At 41.1% G+C, this 18622-nt stretch overlaps 1 protein-coding gene across 3 annotated transcripts in view; it reads right to left on the bottom strand.

The window, feature by feature from the left end:
* ANKIB1 (ankyrin repeat and IBR domain containing 1) overlaps positions 1-18557 on the bottom strand; it is an 87574-nt gene extending 69017 nt beyond the window's left edge. The window contains exon 1 of one of the 3 annotated variants that reach the window (XM_079299982.1): positions 18243-18557. The gene's annotated coding sequence lies outside the window, so the exon portion shown is untranslated. The remainder of the gene's footprint in view (positions 1-18242) is intronic. The other 2 variants (XM_079299983.1, XM_079299984.1) reach the window with 2 other exon arrangements.
* Positions 18558-18622: the final 65 nt, after the last annotated feature.

Here is an 18622-nt window from a genome sequence, read left to right as displayed (position 1 = left end):
TATGGATTTTTATTTCCCCTTTTGTTTTCAAGTATTGTAAACATAATAACGGCTATACTGGATGAGATAATTCCTTGTCTTCTCATTTCATTCCTTGTAGAGTTAACAGCAGTGTGTACCAATGAAAAGTACAAAAATGGAGCAAGAACAGGTGGATACTTCTACACAACATTCTCCCAGTCTCTAGTAATTTACCACTTGATTAATTTTTGAGGTAGATATTCTAGATTTATATTAAAAACCTGCATTGCATTTTTCTTTCACTATGTTGTTCAAAACCTCCCCAAATCTATGGAATATTTTAACAGACAGAGCATCCTGAAATTTCACAGCTTAATTATTCACTGTGAAGAAATATCTGGTTTGAACTGGCAATTTGTTAAATTTCATTTTAACTGTCTACAAGAACTGAGAGGCATATAGCAAAGAAATTTTTCATATCTGCTCTCTCCATTCCACTTGTGATTTTAGAGATTTCTATCACATCACCTTCTATAGGTCATCACCCTTATGTCATACCAATCTTTTGCTTTTTTAGAGATTGATTAGCCCTAATTCTGAAGAAGTGGATTCTGCGCTATTTTTAGATTATTTCTGCTTTTTCTGATCTATTTCCAATGCCACTAACACCTTTTTAATTTAGGACACGCAAAATGAATGGATTCACATCATGTCAGCATAGCCTCCTTTTGACACTACATTTAGGTTTTGGAGTGATATTAAGAACTAAGCTAATTTTCTTCAGAGTTTTTAATATAATCTCGAGACCTTATTTATGAACTGTAATAATTAAGGGAATAATATTTTATATAAATTTAGGACCCTTTTTTCCCCTTAATCATGTGAATCTTTCAGCTTTAGCTATATTGATTTTTAAATCCACCACTGTGTCTCATAAAATCCTTTTGCAGTGGGCACTGTTTGCAGTATCACTAATTATCTTTTCTATAATAGTTATCCTCACATCCAACAGCAGAGATCTTAGCACCAATCTGTCTGGGACCAACCTTCAACCACTGTGAAAACTGTCCCTTTATTTCCATCCACACACATAACCATCTCTAAACCAGTGACTTCTGCCTTCAGTCGACCATTGCTCTTTCCCAAAGCTGTTTGGATTCTTTAAGACTTCTAAGTAAGAGATCATAGGATATGCCACCTGAAAATTCAACCAGATTATAACAAATGTATTTTGCCAACTTCTTCAAAGAATTTATGTAAATTTGTGAGATCAGACTTTCCACTATGGTATTACATTGACTGATCCTCAGGACATCACATTTATCAACACATCTGCTAATTATTACATCATACTACATAATTTCCACTAATATTCCAGGAGCAGCTTGAGGCATCTGTTGTCCAACAAACCTGTCTTGGAATCTTTTAAAAACTGCATCATATTAACTCACCTCCAGTAATCAATCACAAAGTTAGTTCTTAAGAGAGAGGTTAAATATGACAAAATGCAGGGGGGGTGGCAGAATTTTAATTAACACAGAGTTCTAAAGAAAATCATATTTGCACTGAAAAAATAACCCAAAACAGAATTTTCACAGCTTCTCCACAAGATACAACACAGATTGTCAGTTCTGAGTTTAGACCTACAAAATCAGACCCTGGCTCTCTTCACCACATACTTTGGCAAATGATACTTGATAAAGGGATGCTGTCTGATAATCTCCTTTTACCTTGCTAGATTCAGCCAAAATGCAGGAAACTCCAAAGCACATCCAAAATATTTCTTACATTGAGATAGAATAATGATATTGTGTCATTTAACAATGTTGAACTATTTTAGACTTCCCTCCCCATTTTCTCATGAAAGACCTCTTTCTCTGAGAAATGTTGAATTAATTATCAAGGAACGACTAGATGCTATGAAGGAGAAAGGAAAGCATAAGCAGTCTTATGAGTCTTGTTTCTTATTCTGGCAATGTTCAAAGTATCATATATGCAGACTTTGCCTCTTTTTACTCCTCTCTACTCCATTGCAACAACAAATAAAAGGAAACTTCCTCTCAAAATTGCTTCTCTTCCACCAATTTTCTTGTTCCCATGTTCTCCTGTAAAGCTTGTCACTGTCATTACTGCTCTTCACATCATGTTTCCTGGAAAAGAACGAGGAAACACCTCACAGAAAACCCATGCATAGCTGAAGTATACCGAAGAATGTCACCAATCTTCCCAATATTCAGAAACAGACTTACACATTCAACACTATTTATAGTCAAAAAATATTTTACTTTTTACACTTTGAACCAGAACACTGCAGTCTAAAAAAACAGAATCATTATAAAAATATTTAGATTGTAATTGACAGTTTTGCTAGATTATCACTGAAGCAGATCACTTGAGGTACCAGATTTAAACCATCTCATATTGCTAATGGTTATATGGTAATGCTCTCCTCCTGAGCAAACACCTTTGGCTTGGTATCCAGTGTTCAAGGTCCTCTGATTGTCCATGAATTGACCCTTGTGTATTACCCAGTAGGATGTTTCTATTGTTTGGAGGCCTTTTTTATGGAAAACTGCTGCCTTACCTTTTTTTAGAGATGGCTACTGTGCTAGCAAGCAAGCATTCTGAAAAGCAGCATTCACTAGACTTACATTCCCTTTGTTTCTAATACTGCTTGCTCACACCACCATCTACTATCAAAATACATAATATGGAGTTCACACAATTTATGTTCATCACTGTCTCTGTTCCTTCCACACCTGCTTCACAGAGTTCCCTGAATCATAAAAAAAGAATGACTGACAGTGCTGAAGCAGAGCTAACTCACCCATGGATCCAGTACTTCTGGTTAGGTAAGGTGACTTTTAGGACCTCTGTGTCCCTTATTTGCTGCTACATGAGACAGGGAGGTCCTGCAGAACAGAAAGATCCAGGTCACCCTGGTGCAGCGGGAGGTGTCAGTGACACTGCACGGGAGGCTCTCAGCCAGTGCTATTTCCGAATGCCGCTCACAAAGTCACAGAGGACGTCTGCACAGGGGCTTTCCCTGCTGTGCTGGTGCTGCTGGGACTGGGACATGCACTCCCTTCCTGCTGCCTCAACAGCTAGGCATGCCTCCTTACATAAGGGAATACTTTAGAGTCTACCAAACCTGGCTGCAAAGCAGTGACAGCAAATATCCAGCCCAAGATGGTGCATGTGCGCTTGAGACTATGGAATCCAGCATGCTGATGTAGAAGAGCGGGTTTACTGCTGTCTGTTAAGTTACCAGGTCTCTCTCTCAGCTTGACAAACCCACTCAACTTCCTCTACTGTGATTCATAAAGCAGTTCTTATGCAGCCTGACCTATGTCTAAGAAAAGTTCAATCATCAATCCAGCATTTACTAGGTACTAGCAAACTTATATTTGGCAGTCTGAAAATGAGGCAGAAATCCACTGGGGTAAGATCCAAGAAAACAGTGTTTGTTAAAAGAAAAATCCCAATGCCAGTTGCAGAGATTTTTTAGGAGCAAAGACAAGCAGTGGCAGACAAGATGAAAGCTGGGGGAACCAGCTGTATTAGTCTCAGCAGTTTGCAGAGTTGTGATGCTCAAGAATCCCTTGGTGACTGCCTTATGAAAAACCTGCTCCAGTGCCAATGTAACATGCAGGCACTTATTTAAGAACAGCTCTTTCTGCTTGTAAAGTAAAAGGCATCACAAGAGAACATTCCCTACCCCCACTCTCTGCCAGAAAAAAACACAAAAAGAGTGCATTTCTTTTCCCCCTATACTTCTTATTCTTTTCTTGGGTTGTTCTCCTCCCCAAGGCCCACCTCCCTGCCCAGATCAGTGTGAGACCTCTGTAAGACTTCCCTGAAACATTCAGAATTTCTAAAGTAATTTTTATAGTTACTATGAAGCATGCACTTAGCAAGCTGGAAATCTGCCTCCAGTGTCTTTTCATGACACTAATGCTGCTTTAGAAACTTACACTGTCGTTTCTAAAGTGGTTTTAATTGACACCAGAGCTGACACTTGTTGCCATGAGAAGGATTATGAAGTGGAGAACACAGCAACAAGACACTCTCTTGCTTGGTGCAGAAAAGAGCAATTTATTGAAAGAAGCTATTGCCTTAAATAAGGCAGTTCGTGCAAAACAAAATACAGACAAATCATTGGTCAGAAAAGGAGACACCTCTTCTCCCTGGCTTTCTCAGGGACCTTGCAGGTGTTTATTTCTGTTATGATTTTTTGTCTTGTGTTTACAGGAAAGGAGTTTCTAGCTTGGGAAAAATCCTAGCTGAGGCTGAGAAAGTTTCATGGCCTGAGAAAATTACCTAGAACTTGAGAAAAAGGCCTAGCTAAAATGTGCCTAGGCCTTCAGCAGTGTTTACAGATACTGCCCTTTGTTTCTGATCCACTCCCTCTGTTCATCCACATTTCCACAATTTCTCTTGTTGATTTATTTTGGTGACTGTACAGAGAAGCAGAATAGATCGAACTCAAATCAGTTCCCTCTTCTGGGTTTTCTTCCTGGATGATGATGGTCCAAACAGCCAGGGCATGGCAGGAGTGATAGGGAGGCAGGACTATTTGTACCAGTGCATGCTGTATGGAGTGGAAATACTTCAAAAGTGTTTATTCATACTGAAGTGCAGACAGAGGCAGAAACATCACCAATGTGCAAACTGTGCAAAGCCCACAGTTGGTTGCTAGAGGCAAGGCAGAACCACCGCATTAGCTAAAGTCAAAACACTTTTCATGGAATTTCTTTTGTAGTCCAGCATTATTTTATCAGCTATTATTCTGACAGCAGCCATACACTCAGACAGGGATAGTGAATGGAGCATGGACTAGAAGATGTTGCTGGGTAGAGTGGGAGACTGCTGATAGAGAACAGGCATCACAGTACCAAAGGCAGCCCTGGCTGCTGCAAATTGCACCTAAGCTTGCAATAACCCATGTTGGGCAGTGTACAAAGGAGTATCAAATCATATCAGGATGCAAACTCACAACAAATAACTGATACAGCAACTTCACCTCAGTCCTTTACAAATATGTCAGCAAAATGGATACCCCTGTCTGAGTCCAGTTTTAATTTCACTAAGCAAAACCCCACAGGATTGTTAATAGCAGCAGTTGATGCTATTCAGGTGTCTGACACTAGACAAGCAAGACCTATGTGGAAAGACAACTAAAATCCCTCTCAAATGGGCAGTGAAAGGACAAAGGTGACCTTGCATTTACTAGTGGGAAAAATTCAAGCTCTCCTACCCTACAGTCAAAAACAAGGTATTGGTGAAAAAGGTTTAGTGTAGCTGCAGGGACCCAGCAGGACTCCAGTGAGAACAAAGTCTATTAAACTGGCACAAAGCTTTTTGAACAAACACAGTCTTGAAGGGGAGAGGTGTGAGAAATATACCTAATTTAGTCCCTCTCCACCTGCATTTTGGGAAGGACAGATGTTAAACAATACCTTCCTTCCTCCCTACACTAAGCCTGTTGAGCCATAATTCATAATAGACTTAAAACTTGCTGGGAAACAATCTGTGGACCTGATTTTCAAATGCTGCTAGATATGAAGAAATAATACTTTATGAGTAGGGTTGAGATATTAATTAGAAAATTTAAATTGGAAGATCTTTTGAAAATTTCAACAGGCACAAATAGCTTTAAAAATCTACTCTGGTATAATTTTATTTACTCATACAGCATCTGCACAGCAAAAAGGATGTTTCGATTACACTAAACTAGTCTCTAGAAAATACAGAAGGCAAAAAAATAGACAAGAAATGAGAGAAATGGAAGATTATTTCTTTCAAAGTAAAGTAAGAAGTATCTCTGAACCAAATATCTAACAGCTTAAAAACCAGCCATAACTGACAATATACAGTAATCAAAATATACCTCTATAAAAAGAGGAAATAAATACAAGATACTCCCTTTTCAAACTGTGGCTTGCATGAAAACCTTTTGTGTTGTAACAGAAAGGCATGAGGCTGGAATGTTCCAGGAAACAGGGATGATGGAACCACCTACTCTAAAAGGCATATAATCCACCTATGCAAAAGCTTGCTCATTTATTCAGGATGTAATCAAGTGTCTGAGTGACATGGAAATCTTATTTCCTAATCAATTAGAATGGCAAACTATCTTTAAAAGCCCAAAACTTTGCATTTTGCAGCCTCATATCTAATTGAATCAATTTTGAAAACAGAATATGGCTCTCATATATTCAACTCTGTGTGGATAGATTTGAAAGCTACTTTCATTTCATAGAAAATAATAAAAATGATTTGTTATCCCTCAACTGTAGTGAACTGGGGCTACAACATACAATTATTGCATCAGAACATTTCTTGTGTGCCCTCAGCTATTTGGATACAGCAGCTGGGTGGGCAGTTTAGAAAGAGAACAGGAATCATCAGTTATAGTAAGCAGGCTCAGGCAGTACTGGAGAAAATAAAGTATACAATAGCTAAAACAAGGCATGATTAGGGTGGACTGTCTGGCTTTTAGGAATGTGAATGGATTTAGTTTCCCAGTAAGCCATGGGTAGACTGTTTTAAGAATATTTTTCTGTTCAAAGTTCATACTGAGGTTTTATGTTTCAAAAAACCTTTTTTGAACACCTCCTTTTAGCACTAATCCTGTCTGCTTTGATCAAAATGTCATCGTTCCTTTGAAGAAGCTAAAACATGCTGAAGACTCACAGAAAATACAATTTGGTTTTCCTAGAAATTATTCATAAGAAGTTATTCCCAAAGAATATGATTTTGGCATGTAAGATTTCTTCCCTTGCATTCATGAGTAGATTCTAAAATTGAAAACCTCTGAGGAGGACTTTAGAGTCCTTCTCTGAAATAACAAAGGACATAATTATCAGTAACTCTTACAGCTACCCTTATACCACAGACTAACTAAACTGAAATTAATCCAGAATACTTTTCAGGCTTGTGACTAATTAATTGTGACTAATTTAAAGAGAAACTTAACTCAATATCTTCATCATCTATTTGTACAGTAGAAAACTATACAAATAGATAAAAGAAGGGGGGAAGGGTTAAAAAATTAACCAATCATCTTCTTAAGGACTTATTTTAAAACTCTGATTCTCTATACTGATTTCTTATTCATATATACATGCAGTAAAATAATGCAGAAAAAATCAACAAGATCTCTGAATAAACTTGAAAGGTTTTTCCATGAACTAAAGACCAAATCAAGAGGCAACTTACATCACATTTACAGTAAAATTATGTGAATGTTCTATTAAGCTTTGCACATTTTACATTACAAATACATCCAGGGTAACAAAGACTAAACCCTCCAAATTCTTTTTTAAATTAAATATTACTACCAAGTATTTTATACTAGAATGTGCTGCCTAACTCCTATTCCAGACAAGTGAATTTAACTTTTTATTCCTTTATTAAGTAAGTAATTATAAACTTCAGGCAGCTTGCTTATTGAGAAAGTCTGAATTTATGAATTTTGGTGGGGAAAAAAACCCAAACAAACCAACCACACAAAAAATGCCCAACCTCAGCAAAAAAATAAAAACCAGAATAAGCCAGTATTCCAATTAAAATTATTAATTTACTTCATTGCCTGAAAGAATGCACAAGTAATTGGTCTACTTCTACTAATAGTAATCCGTATTACAGAAAAAAAACCCCTTAACATACAACCTTCTGGAAAAAAAATCTCATTAAGGATTAGTCTATTTCATGACAGACATGTGAAAATCCAAAGTATTAAACTGATTACTTAAAATCTTTGACTATGCAAAAGTCATGTTAAAATACAGGGTTTGAGCCATATAGTACAGTTTATTTAAGACAACAATATTGTCCTCTTCTACAGAACTCCACAGCTCTCTGGGCTGAATACAACAGCTGGGTCAGAACCAGTTGTCTGCACTGGAGGGAGAAAACAGTTGGGCAACCCTATCATGAGATATGGAGCAAGCACTCATTTGCATTAGAAGGAACCTCTGGAGACCAGCAGCTTCTATCCTTTACTCAAGGCAGTCCTCAGAGCTTCAAAGGCTGCTAAACACCATTCTCAAGTAAGTTCAGAGTATCTCCAAGTATGGAGATCCCCCCAGTCTCTTCAGACTACTTATCCCAAAATCTGACCACCTCAATGATGCTTATTTTTCCTAATGTCTAATTGAAACATCCCTTGTTCAAACTTATTTTGTCTCTAGCCCTATCACTCAGCTCCTCCAAGAAGAGTCTGGTTCTGTCTTTCCCATACCCTCCCATTAACTGAAAACAAGATACACCACCCTAGTCTTCTTTGAAGAGAGGACACCCAGCTCTTCCAGCTTCTCTTTTTGCATTATGTGCTTCTGTACCCTAATTATCCTGGCAGTCTTCCTCTAGGCCTGCTTCAGAATGTCAGCTCTTCTCCTACACCAAGAAGCACAAAACCAGACACTGTTTTTGATGCCGTCACACAAATGTCAAGCTGACAGAAATACTCACTTCTCTCAGTGAGTGGCTTCATTCTTGCTCAAAGGTACCTTGCTGACTCACATTCCACTCAGTGTCCACCAGCAAAGCCACGTCACTTGCTGTGATGCTGCTCTCCAGCCTCGGCTCCCAGCCTGAACCACTGTGCAGAGTTATTCTGCTCCTGTGTTCAGATTCTGCTGAACACCAACCATGAGGTTCTTGCCAGCCCATTTCTCTAGCCTGTCAAGGTCTCTCAGAAGAGCAGCCCTGCCCCACCAACCCACACAACCTGGTGTCATCAACAAGCTTGCTGATGGTGCATTCCATCACCTCATCCAGGTAGTTAATTAAGATTATAAATGCAAAGCTGCCCTATTTAATTTTACTGAATACTAATTATCATGTCCCAAAAAGGATAAAGGACTTCCATGCAGTTTAATTTTAACTAATTAACAGGTTGGTAAATGGGATGTTTCAAAGAACTTGTACTTCAACACACAAATAAGTCACCAAATAAAGCCTCTTCAGTATTTTTTTAATGGGCAGTTTGCACTTGGTGACTCACTGAAATAGCTCCAATGAAAGATTTCTCTCCAACACATCCTTCTAAATATGGAGAACTAAATACACCAAGTATCTGTGTCAGTGACTCTCAAGAAGTCTGGGAAAAGGGCCTAAATCAAGAGCCATTGTATATTTATACTGCAATAAGCTACAGAGCCATTAGTAATGTCTCAGTACTGCAGACTGTGTACTTCCACATACAAACTTCCAGAGAATGCAATTCTCAGGAATTCTTTCATAAAGAACAAATGCTTTGTCTTAGAATATTTAACTTACAATGCACAGACCTAGATTACTCGCTAGTACAATTCTGCAGTACATGTATTTCTACAGAATAAGTGTGCCAGATCATTGTTAAAGAGTTGTGTTCTGCTATCATGAAGTCTGCTATACAGCTGGGTCTCAAGATTTGATCTTTGAAATATCAAAATCCCCAATCTATGGGTATGTAGATAACTTCATCAGTCAATGAAGTTCTCAGAATGTTAAAATGTATATCCTGCATTATCAGTACACCTGGAACTTTGGTCTTCATAGTTTAGTAGGTACACATTTCTGCAGTTTCTTCACAACATTGATGAAATTCACCATTTTTCATTCAAGAGGTTAACAAGAAATTTCTGGGCTCTACTCTGCTAGAACATTTCTGCACGTCTGTCTGTAGTCTTTCAACATAGCAGAGATAACTGGAGATTAATATATTCGCTTGTCCCTCAGCTGCTTAGAGATCTAGAACACAACAGAGTCACCTGAATTAAAAAAAAAAAATAAAATGCTAAAAAAAGACAATTCTGCAAGTAATTTACAGAGGCAATACATAAGAAATAATATTTTTTTTATTAATAAGAAAAAAAACCAACTTATGGGGAAAATTCTACTGCAACAGCATTTACAGGTTGCTACTGGCAAAAATTACTCCCGATGTGTGCATCCAGTCTTGCACATCTTACACACATAGCAACCAATAAAAACACAAAGAAAAACACAACTGCATGCCACAGCAGTACAGTAACAATCAAACCCTTAGTAGAGAGTTCATTAATAAACTACAACTGCCCTAAAATTCCTATTCTTAAGCTCACAATAAATTTTAAGAGAACCAGCATTTGATGTATTTTATTTGCAAAAAAATTGACAAGTATGTACCATGACCTTTTCCCAATTTTTCAGCTATTTCTCCAAAGGCTGGCTCATAACAGGAAGTATTTCAATTATCATCATCACTGTTTCACCTGAGCATCCTAAAAAACCACAAATTATTGTTTTTTTTAATACAGTCAGTTTTGAGTTTCTACACAACATTTTTGATAGAAGCATACCAATTGTAACTTTGCTAACAAAAATTCCTCTTAGAAATCCACTTGAAATAAGAGGGCAGGGGAGCATTGCTTCTGCCAACTAACATCTACAGAACTTCTCTGAAGCAGAAATCTTAAGTGGACTCAAACTAATAAATCCATCAAATAGAATTTTCTCCTCTAAGTTATTTCATTTGTAGTAATTTACAACCAAGGCCAAAACCAGGACATGAATAGGACACAATGTTCCTACCATGTCTTAAAGTCCTTGCTATAAAAACAACAGGGCTTGTTTAAAATGCAGAATTATAAACAAGAAAAATCTAATTATTTCCTCTGCTAAATTCCAAGAAAAGTGATCATCGGGTGAAGTACTTGCAGCAGAGAATCAGAATCAGTTTCCAACTTAAGTCCATTTAATCACAATTGATCAGAGACTATATAAACCAGCCAACAAATATGTCATTAGAACATACATAATTAGCATTATACATGTTAAGTGTATGCTTTGAAACCTCCAGAACTGTATCTTTCCTCAAGGAAGGTGGGGATGGGAGGGGGAAAGTAAGAGATTACTAACATTCCTATAGGACATTTTACAAATATCATTATTTTAATTAAGAAAATTACCACAAAATAAACTAAGAATTCTTCTGTAAGAATTTTCACAATAAGGTAAAATAATTTTTATCACTCTTCCACTAATTTATATCACAGACTACCCCTAGGTGACATCATGTGGACCAAAAGCCCAAATTCTTTTCTGGCAGGGAGCTTTCCAGCCACTCATTCCAAGCCTGCAGTGCTCCACAGGGCTGCTGTGACCCAAGGGCAGGATGCAGCACTCAGCCTGGTTGCATCTCACACCACTGGCCTCAGCCCCTTGATCCAGCCTGTCCAGATCACTCTGCAGAGCTTTCCTGCCCTCCAGCAGATCAACACTCCCACCCAGCTTTGTGGCACCTGCAAACTGACTGAGGATGCACTGGATTCCCTCTTTCATCTCATCAATGAAGATATTCAATAGGACAAACCACAATACTGAGCCTTGGAGAACACTAGGTCCCCAAATACTGCAACTGCATGTAACTCCATTCACCGTCCCTCTGTGAGCCTGGACATCCAGACACTTTTGTTTCCCCAGAGAAGAGTATGCCAGTGGAAACAATTTCTACAGGAGAATGCTGTAGGAAAAGGTGCCAAAGGCTCTACTGATGTCTAGGTAGACAACTTTTGCAGCTGTTTGCTCATCCATTAAGCAGGTCACTCTGTCCTAGAAGATCAGCTTGGTCCAGCAGGACCTGGCTTTCACAAACCCATGCTGGGCCTGATCCCCTGGCTGTCCTGTATGTGCCATGTGATGGCTCTCAAGGTGATCTGCTCCATGACATTCCCTACCCCTGAGTCAGACTGACAGGCCTGTAGTTCCCCAAACCCTCCTTCCACCCCTTTTTGTACATGAGCATCACATTTGCTATCCTCTAGTCACCTGGGACCTCCACCATTAACCAGGATTGCTGGTAAATGATGGAAAGTGGTTCAGTGGGCACTTCTGCCAGTGCCATCACCCAGTACCCTTGGGTGGATCCCACCCAGCCTCTGAGACTTGTGTATCAGTGGCATAGGTGGTCTCTCTCCCTTTCCCTTTGGATTACAGGGCTTTCACTCTGCTCCTTGTCTCTTTATTCCAGCTCAGGGGGCTGGGTACCCAGAGAATAGCTAGTCATGCTATTAAAAACCGAGGAAAAGAAGGCATTAAGTGTTTCAGCCTCTTTACTCATCTTTTGTCACTTTGTCCTCTCATCCAACAAAGGATGAGGATTCTGTTAGGCCTTGCTTTTGTTAGTGGTATATTAATAGAAACACTTTTTATCAACTTTTACAGCACGAGCCAGATTAAGTTCTAATTGGTCTTTCTAATTTTCTCCCTGGATAACCTCACAATATCCTTGTAGTCCTCCTGAGTTGCTGGCCCCTTCTTCCAGAGGCCAGAGACTCTCCTGATTTCAAACCAGAACAATCTGCTCAGGCTGGTCATCTTCCTCAACAGCTCTTCTTTAGGCACATGGAGACAGCTCACTTCTGCACTTCTGGGATTTTCTTCTTCAAAAGTGTCTATCCTTCCTGGACTCATCTCCCTTTTAGGAATGCTTGCCAGAAATTTTTCAACCAGTCTCCTCAATAAGCTGGTCTGTTCTCCAGAAGTCCAAGATAACAACTCTGCTGACTCCCTCCTTACTTCTCCAATAATTGAAAACTCTGTAATTTCACAATCACTGTGCTCAAGAGGGCCACCAATCACGGTGTCACCCACAAGTGCTTCTCTGCTTGTGAATAGTGAGCCCAGCAGGGCACCTTCCCCAGCTGGTTTACTAGCCAACAGCACCAGGAAGTTCTCTTTCAGACACTCTGGGAACTGTTTCCTCTGGACTGTTTCCTCTCCACTGCATTGTATTTCCAGCTGACATCTGGTGAGTTGAAGTTCCCCAGGAGAACAAGGGCTAGTGATTGTAAAACTTCTCACAGCTGCTCAGAGGATATTTTGTCTGTCTCTGCAATCTGGCGAGACATAAGAGACTCCCAACCAGGATATCTGCACTGTTGCCTTACCCCTTATTCTCACCCATACACAACCCTGTTAGCACCATAATTAAGTTCTAGACAATCCAAGCACTCCCTAAAACAAAGGGCTATTCCACTGCCTCTCCTTCCTTGCCTATCCCTTCTGAAGAGTTTACATCCATCCTCTGCAGCCCTCTGGTTGTGAGTCATCACACAATGACCATGTTTCTGTAATGGCAATTATATCATAATTTTCCTGCTGCACAATGGCTTCCAGCTCCTCCTGTTTGTTGCCTGTGCTGCATGCACTGGAGCAGAAGTACTTCAGTCAGGCTATTTATACCTCCACCTTTTTTGGGTAAGAAGTCCTAATTCCTACGTGACCAATCTTAGATGCCTCTGTGGCTTCTAACACAGGGATAACCACTGGTCTTTGCTGCCACATGGATCTTTATCCTTTGTCTTCAGTGAAATGGAAGATCAAAGATCATCACTAGCGCATCATCCCTCAAACATGGGTGTGCTGCCCCCAGGCTTATCTCTAGTGAGCCTGGTTATATCAGTTTCCCCCTCCAAGTCTAGTTCAAGCTTTTCTAATGAGCCCTTCTGTGTGAAGATCTTTTTCTCCCTTTGAGATAGGTGTACACTGGCTGTTGTCAGAAGCCCTGGTGTCATATAAACCAGCCCATGATTAAAACCCCCCAAATTCTGCCAGTCACACTAGGCTTGAAGCCAGGAATTGATCATTCCCTCATTCCCTGCAACTGGAAGGATAGAGAAGCACACTACTCATGCTTCCTGATTTTTTAACCAAGGCCCTGAATTTCTCTTCATTGCCTTCATACTTCATGTTGCAACTTCACTGCTGCCTACCTGAAAAAAAAATCAATAACAGATATTAATCTGAGGGCCACACCAGGATAGGAAACTTTCTCTCCACATCTTTAACCCAAGCCTCAGGGAAGCAAGAGACTTCCTCAATAAGTGAGTCCTTCTCTTTGAGCCTTCTGTTCCCTTCAGAAGGGAGTCTCCTATGATAATGATCCATTCTTTTTGTTTTGTGGGAGCAGATTTGATGCAGGGTATAGGTCAACTTAACCTTGGCAGCACCAAGCTAGATGAACCATGGTCCTTGTTACTGTTTGGTTTCATATGCAGAGGCTCCTAAGTATTATGTAAGGGCATTTGGGAAGGTAAAGCAGTCACAGAAGAGACACACCTCTGCTGCACTGGGCAGGAACTTGTCACCATCATCCCTTATCCCTTCAAGTCACTGTACTCAGCCAGGTTGAGAGAGCACAGGGAGTCTTCCATATCACCTCTACAGCAAGTTCTTCGGGTGTTTCCAAATGGCAATCACAAGCCACTGGGAAGCTCCTTTAGGTAGGGGAAATTCCCAAGGAATTTAATGACATTTTCTCCAACATAGAAGCCTGCACATAAAAACTATTTTATACAGAATTATTAATATAGTGCCTCAGTTGTTACTATGTAATATAAACTACGCTAAGTTACTGCCAAAGAATAATGTTATATAGAGAAGGTTGTGTGCAAACATTGATTTCTTGGTGTAAGCTTAGGCACAAATATACACCTTGCTTCTAGAGGATTAACTTTGTCCCCTTGTCAGTACAGAATTAAATATGTAAAGTTACAAGAGTAACTTTTCTTTGCAACACTGTAACACAGCTGCTCCATAAGGCCACCTGAGCTAGGAAGGATCCCAAGTGTTCAGCAGAGACCCCTCCTATTTCCCTCCAGTAACTCATTTACAGTATCTTCCCATATTTTAGCTGAAATTATCCTCCAACAGGCAGAGTTCAGAATTTACCCAGCTTAAAATACAAATCTAAGGAAACCACCAAATGAAAATCTCTCCTGAGCAATTTAACAAAAACCCTTAAAGAAAATTCAAGAATATTAGCAGTACTACAAAAAGCTTTAGGTCAAAAGAAGTGTTTGCCTTATTTAAAACATTAAAAACTCTTGTTCCTTGTCCTGTCAAAACAGGCCTCAATAAAAAGTCTTTCTTGTGGGCTCCCTACATATACTGAAAGGTTGCAACAGCATCTCCTCGGTGCCTTCTCCAGGTTGAGCAGCCCCAACTCTCTCAGCCTTTCTTCATAGGAGAGCTGCTCCTCGTTTGTGTCCCTCCAGACCTGCTCCAACAGGCTCATGTCTGTGCTGTTTGAGGGGCCCCAGAGCTGGATGCAGCATCCCAGGTGGGGTCTCTCTCACCAGGGTGGAGCAGAGGTGCAGAATCCCCTCCCTCACCCTGCTGGCCACGCTGCTTTTGATGAAACCCAGAATACAATTGGCTTTCTGGGCTCCAAGTGCAGACTGTAAACTCATGTACAGTTTTTCATCCAAAAGTACTCTCAACTCTTCCTTGGCAGGGCTGCTCTCAATACCTTCATCTCCCAGCCTGCACCAATACCAGGAGTTGACCTGACCCAGGTGGGGACCTTGCACTTGGCCTTCCACTGTCACAAAGACTAACTTGTCTGTTTCAAATAACTCTGGAAGACATCTAGCAATTATGAAGAAAAATAGCAGTTGTTAAACATTAGGCAGACGTCTCTGGCTTGAATTTTCAATGTAAAATGTAATATAAACTTGCATGAAATAATCTTTCCCCCTAAAATTTACACATAAGTGTGATTTCTATAATCTTTCATAGCAAATTGGGAGGAGGAAGCAAAAGCAGTAAAAGTCTTGCCTGATGATAATGAAGTTGAAAATCATGTTGAATTTTCCATGTAATTTTGAACACTTCAGAACTTCCACAGGGCTGCTCTTCAAGCAAAACAGATCTCTCTTTGCTATGTGTCATTACCAATTATGCAAACACAGAATATGATTAGAAACGAAACTGGTGCAGCACATGTATCGGTAACCTCCAGCTTCTCAATTTTCCTTCTTAGTGGCATGAGTCACCTTAGCAAGGCTGACAAAACTTCAACAGTGACAACTGCAGATAGCAACATCTACTTATCAGATTCCGAGGAGAAGTTAATGAACTACTCAGGTAACGGTAACTACATGACATCTGAACAGCAGAAATAAATCCAACTAACTAAACCCTTCAAAAGTAAACAAACAACTCTCCCATAGAAAAAAAAAAAAAAAAAAACAAAAAATCCCCTCCAATGCACAAACAAAAAAAACTTAAAAAACCAAAAACAAACAAAAATCCAAAACATCACAAAACTTGCTAGTCAAATAAGTTAATGATTAATAAACAAAGCTCTGCTACTGAAACAAAAAGAAATGCAGTGGTAAGCAATCACAGCAGAGATGTGATAGACCAGGAGTGATTAACTGCTCAGGACATAAAAAAATCAACCACAGTGTTAACAAGGTTTTATATAGTGAACAAAGACATAATGACATTTTCTAATACCATTTTTACAGTTGTTCCATTGAATAAAAGCTGACAGCTTTAGAAGGGATTTATTTTCATATTTACAAACTTAGTTTTCTTTAATTTTCTGAAGTGTGTTGGCCAGATAGGGACATATAAGAAATACATATAAACTCACATGCAATATGCAACTATATCCAGAAAATGGTTTGTGCAATAACCCAAATCACGTACTTACATATGTACATATCTAGTCCTATCTAGACGTGTATGGCACAAATGAAAATAAAAGAGACTGCACTTACTTGCCTAACTTTTGGGTTTTGGCTACTAAAATTATCATTGTAGTGCCACTGTTGTAATTTTTTTTTCTTTCTTTTAAAATTAATTTTCATTCATAATATTCTGCTGATGCATATGTACACAAATACAGAGCACGACCAACATTGTTTAGCTTTTTTTGTAGACTATAGTAATACTGTAATTCAGGAATAATAGATCGTATTATTAAAATATATTATTTTTTTGATTAAGGACAAGTGAAATTTGTTGAAGAAGGAATTGACTGAGTACAGGATCACAGAAAAGCCTGGTATTGAAGTTTGCAGGAACCTCTTCTGCGATTTGTTAATACAACCATTTACTCTTTCCACCTCCACGAAAAAGAAAAGAACAGTTGATATAAATGCTACCAATTTACTTCTATGTAGACATCTTAATGAAACAAGTCACATGCTCTAAGTAGTTGAAAAATGCTGTTGCTTCCCTTATGACTAAAGTCTTCCCCCCCCCCCCCCAAGGAAGAGGAGTAATTTTCCTCTGTACGCAAAAGCGATTAAAGAGAAATTAAGCCACCACACTTCATACTGAAAATCAAAAAGATGAAAGCAAGGATAAAACAGTCATATGTGTAAGCAAGGCACAGTTTCTTTTCATTGCTAACCTTTACAGTCCAAATCCTCTCAAAAGCCATTTCTCTCTTTAGTGAATGTACTTAAATTACAGCACATTATTGATGTTATGTCTACAACTAAAACTCGATTTCTGGAACTGGTAAGCACAGAAATGCACTCAAAGAAGGTGCAATCAAGGACGGCTAGACATAATGGAGGGATCCATGCAAACAATTTAAGCTGTAGTATTAGTGCTTTACTCTGCCGAGAATGTTTTCGTGACTCTGTATATCCTCTGTATGCTATTTGAACTGTAAATAAGAGGTAGACTGACTAGTCATGAATTATTAAAATTAATTTTTAGAAGTTGCCCAATTTCCAGTATATGCTTAGACTTGCCTAGGAGAGGGATATTGCTACTTACATAAAACTGCTACGGTATCAAGACCAAATTTTTTCCACCGAGTTAAAAAAAACAACAAAAACAAAAGACCCACATCCCCGAGATCGTGCGCGTTTAAATTTATTCAAGAGCTGCTCTGACGGCGTTACCGAGTCAGGAAGCCAGGTCACTCTGTCACAGCTCACCCCGCAGCACACGCTCCCACTCCGGCCACTCACGCTTTTTCCCTTCTGCCTTCCAGGCAGGATTTCCCGGCTACGGACAAGGCGGGCATGAGCCCAGCGGCGGGACCCGCCTGAAGCCAGGCCATGGGGCAGCTCCAAACTTTACGACGGTCCCGGCCGCCCGGGGCAGCTGACACCGATCCCCCCCGCCCGGCCAGCTCCCAGGCGAGCCCCCCGCCCTCCGCCGGCCGAGAGCCGGGCCGCAGCCGGCCCCTCTCCCCTTATCCCGCGGCCCCCGCCATCCCCTTTCCCCACAGACCCCCGCCGCACTACCCTCGGTAACCTGCCGCTGGCTCACTCTGCGCTCCGGCTGCTCCCGCCTCCCCTCTCCGCTCCCCTCTCCTGCCGACGGCACCGAGGCGCCCCCGGAGCCGCCTCCCGGCCCGGCCCGGCCCGGCCCCCCTGCGATGCGCGGCGCTGCCGCCGCCCCGATGTGCGGAGCCTCTGGGCTCCCCCGCGGCCGGGCTCCGCTCGCCGTGCCCTCCCGCAGCCCCCGCCCGAGCCTCGCCCAGCGCCGCGGGCACTCACCGGCTCCTCACAGGGGCTCTCCCCGGCCCTTCCCGGCGCCTCCGCGCCCGCCACTCAGAGCTTCCATGTGCCCAGCGGCCGCTCCTTTCTCCCGCTCCACTCCGGGTACGGCGCCCTCTGGAGTGCCCGCTCCAGCGGGAGCCTCACGGGCAGCCGGGGCTGTCACTCAGAGCTGTCACGGAGCCCGCCGGGGCCCCCGGCGCGGGCACAGCGCTGCGGCTGCCGCCGGCTCGCTACCCCTTTGTTCGGCGGCAGCGGCGGCGCTGACAGCTGCTGCCGGCGGCGCTCCGCGGGCCCGGGCGGCCGCTCCGCCTCGGCGCCTCCCCGCCCGCCGGCCGCGCCTCCTGCTCCCGGCCCGGCCCGGCCCGGCCCGCAGCTCC

Source organism: Erithacus rubecula (genome assembly GCF_903797595.1).
Source record: "Erithacus rubecula genome assembly, chromosome: 3".
In the NCBI taxonomy this organism is placed as follows: domain Eukaryota; kingdom Metazoa; phylum Chordata; class Aves; order Passeriformes; family Muscicapidae; genus Erithacus; species Erithacus rubecula.
This window is presented reverse-complemented; position numbering and strand designations above follow the sequence as displayed.